The sequence below is a fragment of the Coregonus clupeaformis genome, unplaced genomic scaffold, assembly GCF_020615455.1.
Source record: "Coregonus clupeaformis isolate EN_2021a unplaced genomic scaffold, ASM2061545v1 scaf0513, whole genome shotgun sequence".
Taxonomy (NCBI): domain Eukaryota; kingdom Metazoa; phylum Chordata; class Actinopteri; order Salmoniformes; family Salmonidae; genus Coregonus; species Coregonus clupeaformis.
The window spans coordinates 74,784-94,213 of record NW_025533968.1 but is presented as its reverse complement, the minus strand read 5'-3'; the positions used below and the strand labels follow the sequence as shown (position 1 = coordinate 94,213).

Here is a 19,430-nt window from a genome sequence, read left to right as displayed (position 1 = left end):
GTAAATAAGAGGGAAATGGTGGGGACTGCTCTAGTGTCCCATACATATCATCATCCATCTTATGATTGTCTCCGAGTTGATGTCCCAGTCATACTGCCAGAAGTGGAGGATCTCCTGCGTATTCCTGTGCTTTTGCAGCGTGTGTGTGATGTAACTGGCTGTTTGCGGTAGGGGAAAGCTGAACTTTGAAAGTCTGTTGGTGTTGAGGGTACATTTGTGTGGGTGTGTAATGTCGTTCTATAAAAGATCAAAGTGAATCTAGAAAGAGAATGTGTGTCATGCAAGTGGCGTGTGGGTTTTGTAAGGGAAAAGTGTGTGCACTGCGAAAGTGATGTTTCATGGGGACACTGAATATGGCTTTGGTGTGTGGATAAAACTAAACGTGTCAGCAATGTGTCCACAACTGCTCCTCCTCTCTTCTTTTTAACAAAAATAAACCTCTTCTTAATTCAACCTAAAAGAGTGCATAACACAGTTTTAGACATTCAAAGTACAACAACATTACCTAATTAGTAATTAAACACTAATAAGGGATGAAATAGTGCCAATTAAAAAATACATAAATTAGTGTAAAGACAGATGGATCATTAATTTCACTAGTATATAAAAAAAAGGGTAGACATTTTCTTCACACCGGTAATATGATCCTAGATCTGGGAAAAGCACTCAAATAGCATTAGAGTATGAGTGCTGGTATAGATTAGTTTGGCCTAGATTATAATGAATTAGATTATAGGGACAGGGGGGACCTGATCCTAGATAAGCACTCTACTCTGAGATTCTGTTTTAATATGGGCCCAGATCCTAACATCTACTTCTAGAGGTACTGGGCTACTCACCGTGGAAGCGGTGGCCGGGCGTTGCTGTCGTAGCTGAACAGGCTCTTATAGCGGCCCTTCTCCTCCTTCTCCTTGGAGCGGATCCTCTCCTCCATGGCCCTCAGCTCCTTGGCCACCGAGGGCCCCAGCGACGGGGTCCAGCTCCACCACCTTGGCAAAGTCGGCCCGCGCCTCCGTCTCGTTCCACACCGCCGCGTGGGCCTTGGCCCGCTTGAAGTAGGCCTTCACGTTGTCTGTGGGGATGGGAGGTAAGAGTGTGTCAATGGGAAAGAGGCCGGTGTGTTCAAATGGTGTTACGTTTACACACATTTAAGTTGAGCAGCTGGTAGTAAGCAATAAAAGCTCAAGATAACTTGTCATTCGCTAGCAACAGGCCTGCTGTAGACAGACAAAACAGAACAGCAAAAGTAACAAATGTTTATTTTTAAAGGGATTGTCTTAAGTAATGATGGTGCGGCAACAAATTACACATTCGCTTTCAGAGCATAGCCTATTGTTATGTGAATTCAGCATATTCACTTGATCCTAGGGCAGGGCTACACCTGAATGTATTCAGAAGTTTGTGACTCACCCTCGTATTTGGAGATGATGGAGGAGCAGTGGTCCAGCACCTCGTAGTACTGACTCCTGGATCAGCTGACACTGGCAGTAGTTCAGCATCAGGGGTGTGATCATGAGGTCCAGCTTGATCCAGCCCTCGTCGCCCGGACGCTCCTGATTGGAGGAGGGGCCAAGGATGGGGAGGAGTTAGAAGACTAGCCACTTATTTAGTGGGGTCAAGACGTTCTATAGACAGGGAATGCATAGATCTCATTTGACATGACATGCAGAATGGCTAGTTATCTCAACTAAATGAAAAGCATGTGTCTGCAGTGCTCTAAATGTTACCCTATTAAATACAAATGCCAAAAAAAGCAAGTCCCCAGGTTTGAAGTCATAAATGTTTACCTTCATCTGCAGGTTCTTTAGACAGGCGATGGCATTGTAGTACTTCTCGGCAGCCTCCTTCACGTCGCCCCCTCTTGTACAGGGCGTTACCCTCCACGTGGATCTGAGGCACCACCTCCAGCTTCTCCTCGTCCGTCATCGCCCAGATGTCCAGTCTGAACGAGCCGGGCGTCAAAACCTGGGAGAGAGGCGTCAATCATATTATTCAATCAAAATGTATTTATGCAGTGAAATGACAGAGGCATGAGTGCTGCTTTGGTGATAAAAGGGTTAGAAAACATTTTGATGTAGTGCTTTTAACAAACACAGTTTTACAGTAACCAGGCCTAAAGCCCCAAAGAGCAAACAGGAGCACAGTGGCAAAGGAAAAACTATGTTGAGGACATAAACTTTGAAAGGAAGGGTGCCATCCTCCTCTTGATGTCCTGGTAGAACTTCAGAGTTCATATAACCATCTAGGCGAGACAGATATCCATTTACTTAGAGCAAAGCACCTTCAGTGCATGGGACGCTAAGAAATAAGCAGTAGCACAGTGGCAAGGAAAATTCCCTGGATGGAAGAAACCTTGAGAGGAGCCAGACTCAGCACAGGGTGATTGGACCCCTAATGGAGAAGAGATAAGCCCCCTCCTCACCGCCATGAGCTCCAGGGTGAAGACTAGGGGCTGAGGGTTGGCCTGGAGCTGGTCCAAGTCACAGTGGCCCAGGGAGTGGTGTGAGTGGATCTGAGCGATGCCACAGCAGTGTCTCTGGCCCTCCAGGGGGTCCTTCCCTGCACTGATGTTCCTCAGGGACTGGGACACCAGCGGGTACAGGGCTGTGTGCTGTGGGGAGAGAGGGAGAAGGAAAGAGGATGGTTACATTACATTCACTGGGACAAATTGAGGGACTGGTGGGTTTGAAAGTATAATTAAGGCAGTTCTCTGAAGGGAAACAATTAACAAAACACATTGACAAACCCTGTCAAATTCCATAACGATCAATGTTTTTGCCACCAATTGTACGCGTGTGTGTGTACAGATGTAACGGTCTCTAATCCATCCAAGTCAACCTTGTTAAATTGGGCGACCCACCTTGACGTCACATGTGAAATCTGCCACCTCTCCCTCCCTCATGGTGGCGATGACTCGCTCCCACACGGCCAGCTTGAACTTCTTCCCCAGGATGAGTTCCATGGGCTTGCTCCGGCCCCCCCATGGTCCTGGAGTCATCTAGCACTGTGCCATCACACAGGCTGGAGCGGTAGTGGAATATCACCTGTTGGAAAATTGGGGGGATAGAATGGAGAACTGGTATTACACAAGTGGATAAATCATGTAATACACTGAACAAAAATATAAAACGCAACATGTAAAGTGTTGGTCCCATGTTTCATGAGCTGATATAAAAGATCCCAGAAATTGTCCATACGCACAAAAAACGTATTTCTCTAAAATGTTTATCACAAATTAGTTTACATCCCTGTTAGTGAGCATTTCTCCTTTGCCAAGATAATCCATCCAGTTGACAGGTGTGGCATATCAATACGTTGATTAAACAGCATGATCATTACACAGGTGCACCTTGTGCTGGGTACAATGCTACAGATGTTTCCAGTTTTGAGTGAGCATGAAATTGGCATGCTGACTGCAGGAATGTCCACCGGAGCTGTTGCCAGAGAATTTAATGTTAATTTCTCTACCATAAGCCGCCTCCAACGTCGTTTTAGAGAATTTGGCAGTACGGCCAACCGACCTCAACCGCAGACCACGTGTAACCACGCCAGCCATGGACCTCCACATCTGGGTTCTTCACCTGCGGGATCGTCTGAGACCAGCCACCCGGACAGCTGATGAAACTGTGGGTTTGCACAACCAAATAATTTCTGCACAAATGTCAGAAACTGTCTCAGGGAAGCTGATCTGTGTGCTCGTAGTCCTCACCAAGGTCTTGACCGGACTGCAGTTCGGCCGTAACCCGACTTTAGTGGGCAAATGCTCAACTTCGATGCCCACTGGCACGCTGGAGAAGTGTGCTCTTCACGGATGAATACCAGTTTCAACTGTACTGGGCAGATGGTAGACAGCGTGTATGCCGTCGTGTGGGCGGTTTGCTGATGTCAACGTTATGAACAGAGTGGCCCATGATGGCGGTGGGGTTATGGTATGGGGCAGGCATAAGCTACGGACATCGAACACAATTGCATTTTATCGATGGCAATTTGAATACACAGAGATACCGTGAGGAGATCCTGAGGCCCATTGTCGTGCCATTCATCCACCGCCATCACTTCATGTTTCAGCATGATAATGCACAGCCCCATGTAGCAAGGATCTGTACAAAATTCCTGGAAACTGAAAATGTCCCAGTTCTTCCATGACCTGCATACTCATCAGACATGTCACTCATTGAGCAAGTTTGGGATGCTCTGGATCGACGTGTATGACAGCGGGTTCCAGTTCCCGCCAATATCCAGCAAACTTCACACAGCCATTGAAGAGGAGTGGGGCAACATTCCACAGGCCACAATCAACAGCCAGATCAACTATTTGCAAAGGAGATGTGTTGCGCTGCATGAGGGCAAATGGTGGTTACACCAGATATTGAATGGTTTTCTGATCCACCACCCTACCTAATTTTTCTAAAGATATCTGTGACCAACATATGCATTTCTGTATTCCCAGTCGTGAAATCCATAGATTAGGGCCAAATTAATTAATTTCAATTGACTGGATTTCCTTATATGAACTGTAACTCAGTAAAATCTTTTTAAATTGTTGAATGTTGTGTTTATATTTGTGTTCAGTGAAATGCATTGTATTAATGAAACTGTGTTTTATCTGTTTTGTAACAGTACATTACATTTACGTCATTTAGCAGACGCTCTTATCCAGAGCGACTTACAAATTGGTGCATTCACCTTAAGTAAACGTTGTAGTGTCTACATTATCACTTCCCAGCAGGCTGAACATTATTATATACAAAAGTTGGACAATAAATGCTGATAGCGTGAGCTGGTAAAAGGTTTATTATGCATGTCTTTCACAGATTGAAAGACTACACAAACGAAATTCGAGATTTTTATCAACAGGAAAAGAGGTACAAATTCACACTGATTATCCAACAATACAGTTAGTCATGCCGACTATCCAATTAAAACCTAGTACTAATGTTTACAAGCTGACGGACATCCGCACCGGCCAATAAGAGACGAAAATCAATGAAAACATGTCTATCCGGTAAAAGCCCCGCCCTCTTACAGTCTCGCCAAGAAAATTATCGTTTTTGCTCCAATAATTACTTGATGGCTGATAATTTCTGTCAATAACAATTCTGGTAGACAGAGTTATAGTTTAACTAAAATAAGGTAATGTGTGCATCACCTTTGAACATGTCAAACCTCGATAATTACGCTCCACGCTAACGTTAGCTAATAATGCTAACCAGTTTAGCTAGAAATATGCATACAAAACTACTCTTTGACCGTGGATTAAATTCAGTATTTTATAACTCACCTTGGTTCCATCAGGAAACGTTGACAGGTCTCCTTTGCCAGGACTGACCACTTTTTTCTGAATGCCTTCTGCGAGGAGCTTGGTAGCCAGTTCCTCCATCCTTGTTTCTCCGAGTGTCAAAAAGGAGCCGATTGCCTATCTTCGGGAGAGCTCGGGAGAATTCGACACTTCAATTGACGTCACTGCTGACGCCTAGGGACTTCAAGCAAAGTCTTGTGATTAGATTACATTTACATTACATTTTACATTTACGTCATTTAGCAGACGCTCTTATCCAGAGCGACTTACAGTTAGTGAGTGCATACATTCTATTTTTTTTTTCATTCTGGCCCCCACAACCCTGGCGTTCCAAACGCCATGCTCTACCAACTGAGCTACATCCCTGCCGGCCATTCCCTCCCCTACCCTGGACGACGCTGGGCCAATTGTGCGCCGCCCCATGGGTCTCCCGGTCGCGGCCGGCTACGACAGAGCCTCTACCAGTTGAATGTGATTGTACATTGATTATTTTTCACCACTCTTCTCTAACATTGATGTGGTTAAGTTTTCCCTACACACTAACATAATGCTTTTCAAAGCTTATTGTAGCCAAAACATTGCACATAGGCTACTCTTGCACTCAGATTTGATGATCTATACACAAGCGCAAATACTCATCCCATTAATTAAAATCTTGGATATGTGGCCCCACCAAACACATCTGAGAGAAATACCTAATACTTGATCGATAAGTTTGGCACCGACAGCAGTCCTAAAATTCCCATATTGTTTGCATTGCATTACTGCAACACCAGCGCTACTAACAAACACTGACTCATTGAGACCTTTTAAAAGTAATATACAACAAAAAAAAACAGGTTTATTTTAGTTTCACAGTCATTATTTACTCATGAGACATGACAAACACAGGCAGGGCAAATCAGACTCCTTCTCCTCCATACAGGATGTGCAGGAAGCTTATCGAGGCACAAAGTGGTTGAGTTCGTAGTAGTGGTCAGTATAAAGACAGGGTAAAAGGTTTTTACAAAATAAGAAAAAACGTCCATGGGACAATATCTTTCTGTTACATAATTGAAAAAAGTATTATTCTGGAAATTGGACCAAAAAAAGGAGGTGTAGTGCAATGGGTCATTTTTTCAAAATAGGGCAAGTAGAAGAACTTGAAGCCTCTTCTTCCCGAACCGCACAGCTGATGTAAATCACATGGTAAACTGAGGGAAATGGAGAGAAAACAATTACCACACTGTTTTAATCATTTCTATAGTAAACCTCTATGAAGCCATAGTAATGCAAATGTTGCACATGTTGTAAACTGTGACGCTTTTGTAATGCCTGTGTGTCATTTTATCTGCAGATTACTTGTATCAACATCCACAGTGATAAGTCTGTGACAGTGGGGACTTCTACAGACCATTACAGGACTGTTTAAGTTTACATTCCAGACGTTATGATTAAAAAGACAGGAGAAAAGGGTGAAAGACGTGTGAAACATGAAATACATTGACAATACAACCAAGTCAAGGTAAAGAGCACTATATACCCCCAGGAATGAAGAGAATAAATCCAGGGATGAAGAAAATGGCACTTGAGACACCTGTGGAAAAGGTCAAAGATCACCTTGTCAAAGCCCATAGTAAAAGACTACCAACAACCAAGAAATGTGACAACACACCCCACGTTCACCGAATCGCTTACCTGCTTCCGGATTCAATTGTATTACGACACCAGTGAAAATGAGAGCTGAGAGAAAGAAAAAATGGAAATTTAAAAAACATGGCAATATCTCAAGATAACTAACAAGAGATATGAGAACACAGAGGAAAAGTCCAGTGCCATGAATATATTACAATGGGTGGTAAAAAACAAGACATACCTATAAAATATAAAGCGCTGTACACAAACTAAAATGTTAGACTGCAGTGCAGTGACAGCAGTGTTCCCCAGCCCATCACTGGGCTGTGCACATTCTTTTTCTAGCCTAGTAATAACACACACGATTCAATGTATCAGCAAGCCTTTGGTTAGTTGAATCTAGTGTGTTAGTGCTGGGCTGGTACAAAATGTGCACACCTTGCGCGTTCCCCTAGGAATGTATTGGTGAAAAACACTGTTGGACGAGAATCATGGGAGATGTCTTTTCTTTCAGCAGAGATGGTGTGACTTACCGACTCCAGTGACGAGGAGAAGGAATGAAGCGAGGACCACTCTTCTGTTCTTCTTCACCAGAGGGTGAGACGTCCACCTGAGGAAAACATCAGGGTTTTCGTCAATCGTTGTGGGTGATTGAGAGTGTGTGTGAGTACATCCCTTGATCTTTGCAATATTGTGGGCATGGTTCAGTGTAAATGCATTCTTATGACTGTTTGTACAGTGGGGAGAACAAGTATTTGATACACTGCCGATTTTGCAGGTTTTCCTACTTACATAGCATGTAGCACCTCATAAAGCAGGTCTTGTCTGCTACGTGAGCTAAAGGACTGGAGACTCATTAACACTGCACATGAATCAGAGCAAATAACTACTCTGTCTGGCTTAACTTCTTTCACCCACTGCAAGGCCAACAGTATGGCCATCAGCTCCGCCATATACAGTGGGGAGAACAAGTATTTGATACACTGCCGATTTTGCAGGTTTTCCTACTTACAAAGCATGTAGAGGTCTGTAATTTTTTATCATAGGTACACTTCAACTGTGAGAGACGGAATCTAAAACAAAAATCCAGAAAATCACATTGTATGATTTTAAGTAATTAATTTGCATTTTATTGCATGACATAAGTATTTGATCACCTACCAACCAGTAAGAATTCCGGCTCTCACAGACCTGTTAGTTTTTCTTTAAGAAGCCCTCCTGTTCTACACTCATTACCTGTATTAACTGCACCTGTTTGAACTCGTTACCTGTATAAAAGACACCTGTCCACACACTCAATCAAACAGACTCCAACCTCTCCACAATGGCCAAGACCAGAGAGCTGTGTAAGGACATCAGGGATAAAATTGTAGACCTGCACAAGGCTGGGATGGGCTACAGGACAATAGGCAAGCAGCTTGGTGAGAAGGCAACAATTGTTGGCACAATTATTAGAAAATGGAAGAAGTTCCAAGATGACGGTCAATCACCCTCGGTCTGGGGCTCCATGCAAGATCTCACCTCGTGGGGCATCAATGATCATGAGGAAGGTGAGGGATCAGCCCAGAACTACATGGCAGGACCTGGTCAATGACCTGAAGAGAGCTGGGACCACAGTCGCAAAGAAAACCATTAGTAACACACTACGCCATCATGGATTAAAATCCAGCGCACGCAATGTCCCCCTGCTCAAGCCAGCGCATGTCCAGGCCCGTCTGAAGTTTGCCAATGACCATCTGGATGATCCAGAGGAGGAATGGGAGAAGGTCATGTGGTCTGATGAGACAAAAATAGAGCTTTTTGGTCTAAACTCCACTCGCCCTTGTTTGGAGGAAGAAGAAGGATGAGTACAACCCCAAGAACACCATCCCAACCGTGAAGCATGGAGGTGGAAACATCATTCTTTGGGGATGCTTTTCTGCAAAGGGGACAGCACGACTGCACCTTATTGAGGGGAGGATGGATGGATGGGGCCATGTATCGCGAGATCTTGGCCAACAACTTCCTTCCCTCAGTAAGAGCATTGAAGATGGGTCGTGGCTGGGTCTTCCAGCATGACAACGACCCGAAACACACAGCCAGGGTACCTAAGGAGTGGCTCCGTAAGAGGCATCTCAAGGTCCTGGAGTGGCCTAGCCAGTCTCCAGACCTGAACCCAATAGAAAATATTTGGAGGGAGCTGAAAGTCCGTATTGCCCAGCGACAGCCCCCGAAACCTGAAGGATCTGGAGAAGGTCTGTATGGAGGAGTGGGCCAAAATCCCTGCTGCAGTGTGTGCAAACCTGGTCAAGACCTACAGGAAACATATGATCTCTGTAATTGCAAACAAAGGTTTCTGTACCAAATATTAAGTTCTGCTTTTCTGATGTATCAAATACTTATGTCATGCAATAAAATGCAAATTAATTACTTAAAAATCATACAATGTGATTTTCCGTCTCTCACAGTTGAAGTGTACCTATGATAAAAATTACAGACCTCTACATGCTTTGTAAGTAGGAAAACCTGCAAAATCGGCAGTGTATCAAATACTTATTCTCCCCACTGTATGTGTGTGTGGTTAATTACCCGCAGCAGTGTGCAGAGAGCTGGGTGACAGAACTCAAGGTGCTGAAAGACCACTGGGAGCTGCAGTAAGACAGAGTTGCAGGATCACTGAAAAAATAAAATTGAAAGTTATACATTTTTATTGATATCATAAATTAGAAAACAAGAAACACACATTTACATTTGAGGGTGCCATTCTCATCTAGGTAATACCAGATGCAATCACAACACGCCAATGAAGACAAACCTGATTTTGAAAAAGTTATTGAAAGAGGAATTGCCACTGCTGCCTAAGACGTCTTCATTTTCCAGATTCTGTGCGAGCAGAGAGAAAGAGGAAAAATGTTAGGTCATCACCACACAACATTACACCCTGATATCGCTTTTGTGTGTGTTACGTCTATACGTCTGTGTGTGTGTGTGTGTGTGTGTGTGTGTGTGTATGATGGGGCATCAACCTGGTACTTCAGACTGCTGCTGTGGTCGGGGAGCCAGCCACAGTGGAGGACGGTGAGTCTGGGGTTTGGCAAAGGACAGGGTACCGAACGTCATCTCTCCCCCTCTCTGTCTTTCTCTCTGCCCTTCCATCCTTCCTTCTCTCCATCGGACACCCCTTCCTCCTCTCCCTCTAGCACAAATGCGTCATCGATGCTGAACTGCGTTGCCATAGCTGGCGGTTGCCAGTACTCTCACACCTTGCCACTGCTTTGGTTGATATACACTGTGGGTTGAGGGGGAAATTCAGCAAACAATGGAAATCAAATCAAATGTACAAAAGCAGATTTTCTACCAAAGGGCCATATGTGGATGTCAACATAGGGCTCTGATCTACACTAAACTACTAGCTATGGGTTAAGAGGCGTCGTCTTGTGTTAGCAGTTCGAAATCGACATACAGACTTTGGATTAATGATGAACCACATTGAAGTTTAGGCTGCATGTCGTTTTCAACAAAGAAAATTCTGCGATATTTATTAGATTTTTTACTTTCGTATTTGTAACAGTCATCTGAATTAAACAGATCTTGCGTAAATCTTTGATAAACCAAATTGTACAACTCCATCTCCACTATACACTCTAACCCCCGCGATTTGCAAACACGTATTTTGTAGATAAGGACACATTAAGCGGCATACTAGTATCCGGTTGAAAAACGTTAGCTAACTGGTAGAAATAACATAACCTAAAGAAAGAACGTTGCTAACTAATAAACACAAATGCGTTTACGTCTTTAACGTACATTATAATCTGAAGCTCTTTATGAGATAATTATTGGAAACATTTAAAAGCAACTTTTAATAGCTACTTTGGCACTTGTTATGTCGGCATTGTTTGGTTGCACTGCTCCGCTAACGGCTAGCAAATTAGGAATAAACTTACTCTCTTTTCCAGGCGATTTTACTTCAATTTCACGTTTCCATGTGCCTGTTCACATAATTACATTATTTACTGTAAGCTTTTGTTTGCAATATGGCATACAAATCACTTCATACTGACTGCAAAAACTTCCCAAAACTTTAGACTTTGCTTTTGCATCCGGTTCCCGGATTCGAATACGCCCAAATGAAAAGGCTCTACCAATCGATCGCTGCTTTGCAATGTCGATTTATCATGTACTTGGGGCAAAAAAGTATTATCCACAAAAGAACACATTAATTTTCATTTTCATTCGTCCATGTTATGTTTATAGCATAACAGCAAGCGACACACGGACATATTATATTGATACATATTTCTAAAAAGTTGACCTTATCAATGCTAAGCAAGATGAATAGCAAGAAGATACACTTTAAATCAAAATAGTAATACTGAACAAAAATATAAATGCAACATGCAACATGCAACAAAGTTACAGTTCACATAAGGAAATAAATAAATTGAAATAAATAAATTAGGCCCTAATCTATAGATTTCACATGACTGGGAATCCAGATATGAAGGTAGGGGCGTGGAAATATGAGGTGATGGCGGCGGATGAATGGCACGACAATGGGCCTCAGGATCTTGTCACGGTATCTCTGTGCATTCAAATTAACACAGATAAAATGAAATTGTGTTCGTTGTCCGTAACTTATGCCTGCCCATACCATAACCCCACCGCCACCATGGGGCACTCTGTTCACAACGTTAACATCAGCAAACCGCTGATGCATACACGTGGTCTGTGGTTGTGAGGCCAGTTGGACGTACTGCCAAATTCTCTAAAATGACATTGGAGTTGGCTTAGGGTAGATAAATTAATTTTAATGAACAGAGTGCCCCATAGTGGCGGTGGGGTTATGGAATGGGCAGGCATAAGCATTAATTTGAATGCACAGAGATACCGTGACAAGATCCTGAGGCCCATTGTCGTGCCATTCATCCGCCGCCATCACCTCATGTTTCAGCATGATATTGCAGGCTCCATGTCACAAGGATCTGTACAAAATTCCTGGAAGCTGAAAATGTCATTTCAAGAGTAACTAACTAGTTCTTCCATGGCCTATATACTCAACAGACATGCCACCCATTGAGCATGTTTGGGATGATCTGGATAGACAAGTTTTGAGGGAGTGTGCAATTGGCATTCTGACTACAGAAATGTCCACCAGAGCTGTTGCCAGATAAATTAATTGTAATTTCTCTGGCAAAACTTCTCCCTCAAAAAACTGCTCCCTCAAAACTTGAGAAATATTTGGCATTGTGTTGTGTGACAAAACTGCACATTTTAGAGTGTCCTTTTATTGTTCCCAGCACAAGGTGCACCTGTGTAATAATCATGCTGTTTAATCAACTTTGATATGCCACACCTGTCAGGTGGATGGATTATCTTGGCAAAGGAGAAATGCTCACTAACAGGGACATAAACAAATTTGTGCACAACATTTGAGAGAAATAAGCTTTTTGTGCATATGGAACATTTCATTTTCTTTTATTTCAGCTCATGAAACATGGGACTAACACTTTACGCGTTGCCTTTATATATTTGTTCAGTGTATATGGGAGCTTTTGCCAAATAACCATGTGATTTTTGGTAAATCAGCCCGTACAAAGTGCAAACACACAAGACCACTAATCAAACAATAAACAGATAAGTCATTGGTTTTGGTGAGAGTAGGGAAGGACACACACATATTGAATACAAGCAGTAGATGAACACTTGCAGTAGGACGTGAACCCTTTTTTTTTCCAGTAGAGAATATATATATCATCATCCTTCTTAGACTATTTCTGATGCTGTAATATTTGCAATTGACCTGCAGTGTGAGTAAACATTTTAGATGCCTTTCTAAAGATCAATGACTCAATCATGATAGGCCTACTGTCATAAGGATATCATGGTTAGTTACTCTAGAAATAATATTTCTGATATTTTTTGTCTATGTTGTTATAACTGCAAATGCTATGTCTAATACTTTGCTTGTTGCACTGAGATATAGGGCATGAGTGAATGACCAATCGGATTAGGAAAGAATTCATGAATATGTGCCAAACTAGTCTTGCTTTTGTGTTCTATTGATTTTTCATTCCCACTGCCCCTTTGCCCGCTGTGTCCCTCCATCCCTTCCTACCTCTTCTCTCCCCCTCTATCTTTCTTCATCTTCCCTAGATGAGGATTTCAGTCCTATCGTGTGTCTCCCTCCTGCTCGTCTTTGAGGTAAACACAAAGCACCAGTTTCCTGGAGAAAGATAAAAAAACACTCCTGGACTGAAAAGCATGCTAAATGGAGAATCTCTGTTGAAAATGCTTTTTAATCCTGGGTCCGTTGCCTGTATTGACATAGAGCAGGATTGATGTTCGGCTTTAGCCTTTAGATCATAATGAATATGATACTATGGACAGGGCAGGGCAGACCTGACGCTAGTTCAGCACTCCTACTCTAAGACCTTTTTTGAATACGGGCCCAGGAGTGTAGGCGTAAATCTGGTTCTGGGAAACAGGCCCATTTTGTATTGTAATATTAAACCTTTTAGGACAAATGCTAATGTGGCACTGAGAAACCTCATGTACCTTACCGCCTCCACCTTCTTGTTTGGTTGTCCATCTCTGTCTCTCTATCCAGCTTTTCTCTTCCTCCGTTGGGGTCCTGCATGGTGTACCTGGCTCCACCCTGGTCTTCCCATGTCTCCCTGGCCAAAATCAACAAAGCTTTGCTGGGGCTAAGATCACCTGGAAATACAAGGACTCCCTGGTTCCAGACTACCCAGAATCCTCAAAGCAACTCAAGCTCTCCCCCGGATGGCTTCTTTCTGGAAATCTCTCCTGTCAGTGTAGCCAACGAGGGGGAATATGAATGTGTGATCAAGATGAATAATATTGAGTGGCAAAAAGTGCACATAGTCCAGGTTGATGGTGAGGACATACTGCCACCTCCTATTTTTGTCACAACTGCCTGTGACGTGATGTAGGCCTTTCTTAAAATAGACACTCCACTTCTGGTTTTTACACTACTTGTAACATGATTTTTTTTAGAATCAGGTTACAAGTTAAAACTCAGTCACCGGGTTCACTTTTCATTATTCGTACAGAGTGCCTACATTTTAATACTTAGTAATTCATCTTCGAGTCTATGTCAAGGAGAGAAATAGGACGACAACTTGAGTAGTAGGTTTAGATCACAATGAATAAGGCATTCAGTCGATTTATACATACAGCTCCAGAAGTTCACTGTATTCATAGATTGTAATTGTTAAAAACTGGTGAAATATGGAGCCAACTTTTTTTGCAGTTTAGCAAACTCTGCAGGTCAGCAAACATTGCATGCATTTTGAGGTTGGCTCCAGAAATCAATTCTACTGTTGTGCTGTCTTTGTCTTCCATCTTGGTCTATGTCCCTCCAGTGTCCAGCAGCTACATTCTCAAGGTAATCGAAGGGTCCACTGTGAATTTACCTTGTGAACGCCCACCATCCAGCAAAGACCAGGTCCATTGGTACAGATATGATAAAGGAATGATGAACGGCACACGGAAGCAGTTGAATCCCGCAGAGACTGGAGAAATGGTGGATGGTGACAGACTAGAATGGCTTTTTGGCCCCTTTGAAACAGATATGTCAATCACACTTAATGGGGTCAAAATGGAGGATGCCGGCATGTACTATTGTGACACAGCTGAGGAGGGCAGAGACAGCAGCAACTTTAATACAATTGAGCTAATTGTGGAAGGTACGTTTAGCTACTCTTCTTCTTCTTCTTCTTCTTCTTCGTCTTCTTCTTCTTCTTCTTCCTCTTCTACTACAACTTTTGCCTATATAAACATTTGTTAAATTGGTGTAATTCGCAAATTTAACATAAATTGGTTCCAAATAGCCATAATGCCCAAATGTTACACTCTCACCTGCAATGTTCAAGACACTGTTATTCTCTTGATTTGTTTAAATTATAATCTTCATTCACCATTTCTTTTAGCTGCGCCCACCGTTCTTCCTCACTCCTGCGTTGGGTTCATGACCCCGTGGGAATCGTGTCAGGATGAGACCAGCAGGTCGTGGGAGGCCATGCTAGGAGAATCCCTCAATGAGTTCTCCATGAAGCTTTATGCCCACCTCAGCCAATCGCAGCCCACGGAAAACCTGCTCTTCTCTCCAATCAGCATCAGCGGGGTGTTAACCCACCTATTACTAGGTAAGAAAGAGAGGGTGGGGTTTCTTTAAAAGGGAACATGGGGAGGGGTTGTCCAAGTGCACTCATGCTCTAGACCTCCGTTTTTTTTACAATAAAGCAACATTCTTGATATAAACTCTTACTGAGTGAATGCTTGACGCATGGTGAGCCAAGTAAAATACATACTGTATATCCTTCCTCTCTCTCTCTCTCATTAGGTGCTCGTGGCAAGACAAGGAGAGATATGGAGACGGCTCTCTGTCTGTCTCACGACTTCTTCTGCGTTCATTCCGAGATGAAGAAACTGAAGCTGAAACTTCAGGACACACTGAAGATGGCCTCCCAGATCTACTACAACCCCAGTACTACCAGAGCACAATTAATACTCATGATAATTATAACTTATTCTCCAGCTATTTCTCATTCTCGTCGTATATTGTCAATTTAATCAGGAGTTCGCCATCACCACTTAACTCTCTGCCTGTCTGTATGTCTGTCTGTCTGTCCACCTCTCTGTCTGTCTGTCTGTCTGTCTGTCTGTCTGTATGTCTGTCTGTATGTCTGTCTGTCTGTCTGTCCACCTCTCTGTCATTCCCTCTCTCTCCCCCCTCAGACATGATGTTGAGTGAGTCCTTTACCAACCAATCCATGCAGTTCTACGATTCGGATCCAGCCAAATTGACCAATAGCAGTGAGGTAAACGTGGAAATGATCAACAGTTGGGTGGCAAAGCAGACAAATAATAAAATCAAAGAGCTGGTCAACTCTGTTCCCGCCCAAACCGAACTGGTACTCCTCAATGCTGTGTATTTCAATGGTCAGTATCCTGTGTGTGTGTGTGTGTGTGTGTGTGTTTGTGATCAAAGTAAGCTCTTGGTAAGCACCGATGCTCTATCTATCTGATAGGATAGTCTATCTTAGCGGATGTGGAGTTTGTGGATTTTAAAAAAATATCTGTTTCAGGTCAATGGAAGGTGAAATTTGATGCAAACTCCAAAAGTTTCCATTTGTGAAACTGAATGGCGATACTGTGAAGGTACCTGTCCTTTACAGTGCCAAATACAAATTGGCTCTGCAATATGTCTCGTCAATGAAGGCACAGGTAACCATTTTGATTACACACACCCACACCTACATGCACAGATACACTATAAGCATTCACACACACAATGCACATAACATCCTGACCTTGTCTATCACCCATAGGTGGCGATGTTCCCTCTCTCTGGTGAAAGTAGCCTGTTCATCCTGCTCCCGCCCACTGCCAAGCTCTCTGACCTGCAATTGGTGGAGGGGAAGATGACGGACAAGGCAGTGAGACAGATGGTAGAGCAGATGCATCAGGTGTCTCCCCAGGCCACCGAGGTCACTCTGCCCAAAATCACACTGGACGTCCGGACCGAGATGAACACCCTGCTCAGGAAGATAGGTCTGTCTGTATGCATGTCTGTGTCTATCTGTCTGTCTTTTAGCTTACCTGCTGCCTGACTGTTAGAATTATAAGACTGTGCATTTTGTTGTAGCCACATGATTCAACTAATCACCAAGCCCTTGATTGGTTGAACCAGATGTTTGTGCTTGGCTACAACACAAATGTGCACATCCAGAAGCAGGAATGGATTTCCCCAGGTCGTTCTAAGTCAACCTAAACCAACAAAACAAATTCCAATCAGTTCTTGATTTGCCTCTCCCACTCACTTCTCTTCCTCCCTTTCTTCTATCTCCCTCTACCTTCTATGTTTCCTTCTACCCCTCTTCGCTCTCCTTCTCCATATCCCCTTCCTCTTACTCCCCCACCTCTTTCTTCCCTTAGGTTTGTCCGGAGCTGTTCGACAGCGCCAACCTGTGTGGCCTCTACCCCGACAAAGAGTTGCTCCTGACGGACGCCCGCCACCGGGCCTTCCTCTCCCTGACGGAGCAAGGTGTAGAGGCTGGGGCGGCCACTTCCCTCTCTTTCTCCCGCTCCTTCTCTTCCTTCTCAGCCCTCAGGCCCTTCCTGATGATACTGTGGAGCGACCAGGCCAATGCCCCACTGTTCGTGGGCCGAGTGACCCAGCCGTGAGAGGAGGAAGAGAGAGAGGGAGAGAGAGTAGTATGCATATAGAAAAAGCCATGTTTGCAAAGGAAAGGATATTTGCAATAGTATTAGCAGCATTACTTCATTGAGAGATTGTGCTTTTTGACGATACTGTTGTACGCTTAATAATATAATATAAATCGATATAGACTCATTATAATGACATGTTCATTGTAAGTTCATAGAATGACTATGAAAGTGTGTTTTAAAATAAATGCTTGAGAGGGCTTGCTATAGGTTTTCACAAAATGCATGACTTTTAACAAAGAATAAAAGGTGACCTCTCCACATGTTTTTTGGACAAATGTGCCATTTAAATCTTGTAACATCACTTTATTCTGTCCAACAACGTACACGGTAAGCCACTGAAACGGGTTCAGTTTATTTTGAGAAGTAGTTCCACAAACTCACCTCAGGATGGCAATCACACCGTATGTTCCACATAGAGATAGACAGTACATCAGTGAGTACACAGGGATGCTGTAACAATAGTCCCCCCCCTCCACCCGGTCTCCCCATTCCCTTGTTGTCATTAAAGGAAGACAATGTCAATATCTATGACGATAAAGGTTTTAAAGCAACGGCTGACCGAGTAAAGCATAACATTTAGCAAGTTACCCTGAATTATCCCTTCTTCTTTTTATTTTTTTTACAAACAATAAATTACAAACCAACGAGTACACAGCAGCGATGATAGCTGTAACAGATTTGATCGATGATACCATGTCAATGATATCAACCATAAAGAAATTGGCATTGATCCATGTTAGTTACAATGTTAGTTACATATGCATATATATATGACAATCTTTACACATGCAATTCTTTATTAGAATGTTAAGATGCATGTTTTTTTGTCACATGATGAACAAAGTCATGTTCGCTTGACCGACAACATACCAAAGTAAAAGGCAGAGAGAATCTGAGTGAAAATAAACCATCAGATCACCTGGACAAGAGAATAAATATCTCCTATTGTTAGTCCAAGCCTGGCTTCCCATGATAACGAATATCCCAGAGAGGGAAGTACATACATACTCAGTAACTTGTGGAATAGACACCGGCTGGAATGCGGTTTTAACCAATCAGCATTCAGGATTAGACCCACCTGTTGTATACATACTCAGTATTACATACAAAAAACCCATGAATGCATCTTTGACAACACATCACATAGTGACGTCGGAGATGTTTATCATTTGATTATCAATTTTACTGTTGTTGCTGCGTGTGGAGAGGCTGTCTGTGTCGTCATTGGTGTGCATAGAGAAGAACAGATTCCGCCCTCTCCACTCCACCACCATCTTTGTCAAAGTCACTCAACGTGTGTTCTTGGTGACCGCGAAAGATGAGACTAACTGAACTTCTCTCTCGTCGTCTCAGAGTTCAGTCCCTAGCTTTGACGATCCATGATCCGTGTCACAGTCCCCCCTACATTTGATCTCTAGCCATGCAGAATCGCCTTTGTTTTTTTTGCTATCCATGATGACGCCTTCATTCACACCTTTGTCCAAGTACAGAATTACAAACACAGAGATCCCAGACAACAATTAGAAAGTAAGAAAAACTCCAGGAGACTGTTGACTGACTGAGATGTCTAATTGACACTACAGGGCCGACCCAAACCATACTGTGCTGGCCTGGATATTTTCTTTTCACATTGTCCTTTTTTTCGTTACAGCAACTACAGTAGATGAGTTATGAGGCCAGTGCAGTACAGCTTGGCTTGACATGGCTGTGTTTGGCTCAGTAGTGTGAAAAGGGTAATAGTGTGCTTTAGTGGACCAACGTTGGAACTATAAGGTGTCCAAACTGTAGCTAGGGGCCACAGGGTTGGGCCTCAGTCCTTAGGGTGGTTAACCCCTCGAGGTCTGTCTCTGGTGAAGGAATCCATGGTAAGAAGTCACTGTCTACTTTCTGCCTGTGTTTTCTTGTTGCAAGGGATTGTGGGGAGTGGGGTGTCCGTGAGTGCGTTTAGATTCAGTGCATGAACACGCACACACACAGACATGTACACACACGCACACACACTTGCAAGCAAGCATGCACACACACACACACACACACACACACACACACACACACAAACGTCGTGTCGGTATCCTTTGATCCTGCATGTACATTAGTCCATGATTGTCCACACAGTCCAGTGGTCGAGCCTCTGAGAAGAATTGTTGCCATGCTGAGTATAATTCATCACGGCCAATCTCTCTTTCCTCTGTGGAAATCCATCACAGAGCGGGGGGGGATCTCTGCTGTCCATCCCCGCAAGTCTGGTAGTCTTTTAAGCTCTGTGGGCAGTCCTCTATCT

The 19,430-nt window shown here is 43.4% G+C and overlaps 3 pseudogenes; 1 reads left to right on the top strand and 2 right to left on the bottom strand.

Moving 5' to 3' along the window:
• Positions 1–856: 856 nt before the first annotated feature.
• On the bottom strand, positions 857–5,452 carry LOC123484963 (annotated as a pseudogene).
• Positions 5,453–6,120: 668 nt separating this feature from the next.
• LOC123484962 lies at positions 6,121–11,032 on the bottom strand (annotated as a pseudogene).
• A 1,712-nt stretch (positions 11,033–12,744) lies between these two features.
• Positions 12,745–17,409, top strand: LOC123484965 (annotated as a pseudogene).
• Positions 17,410–19,430: the final 2,021 nt, after the last annotated feature.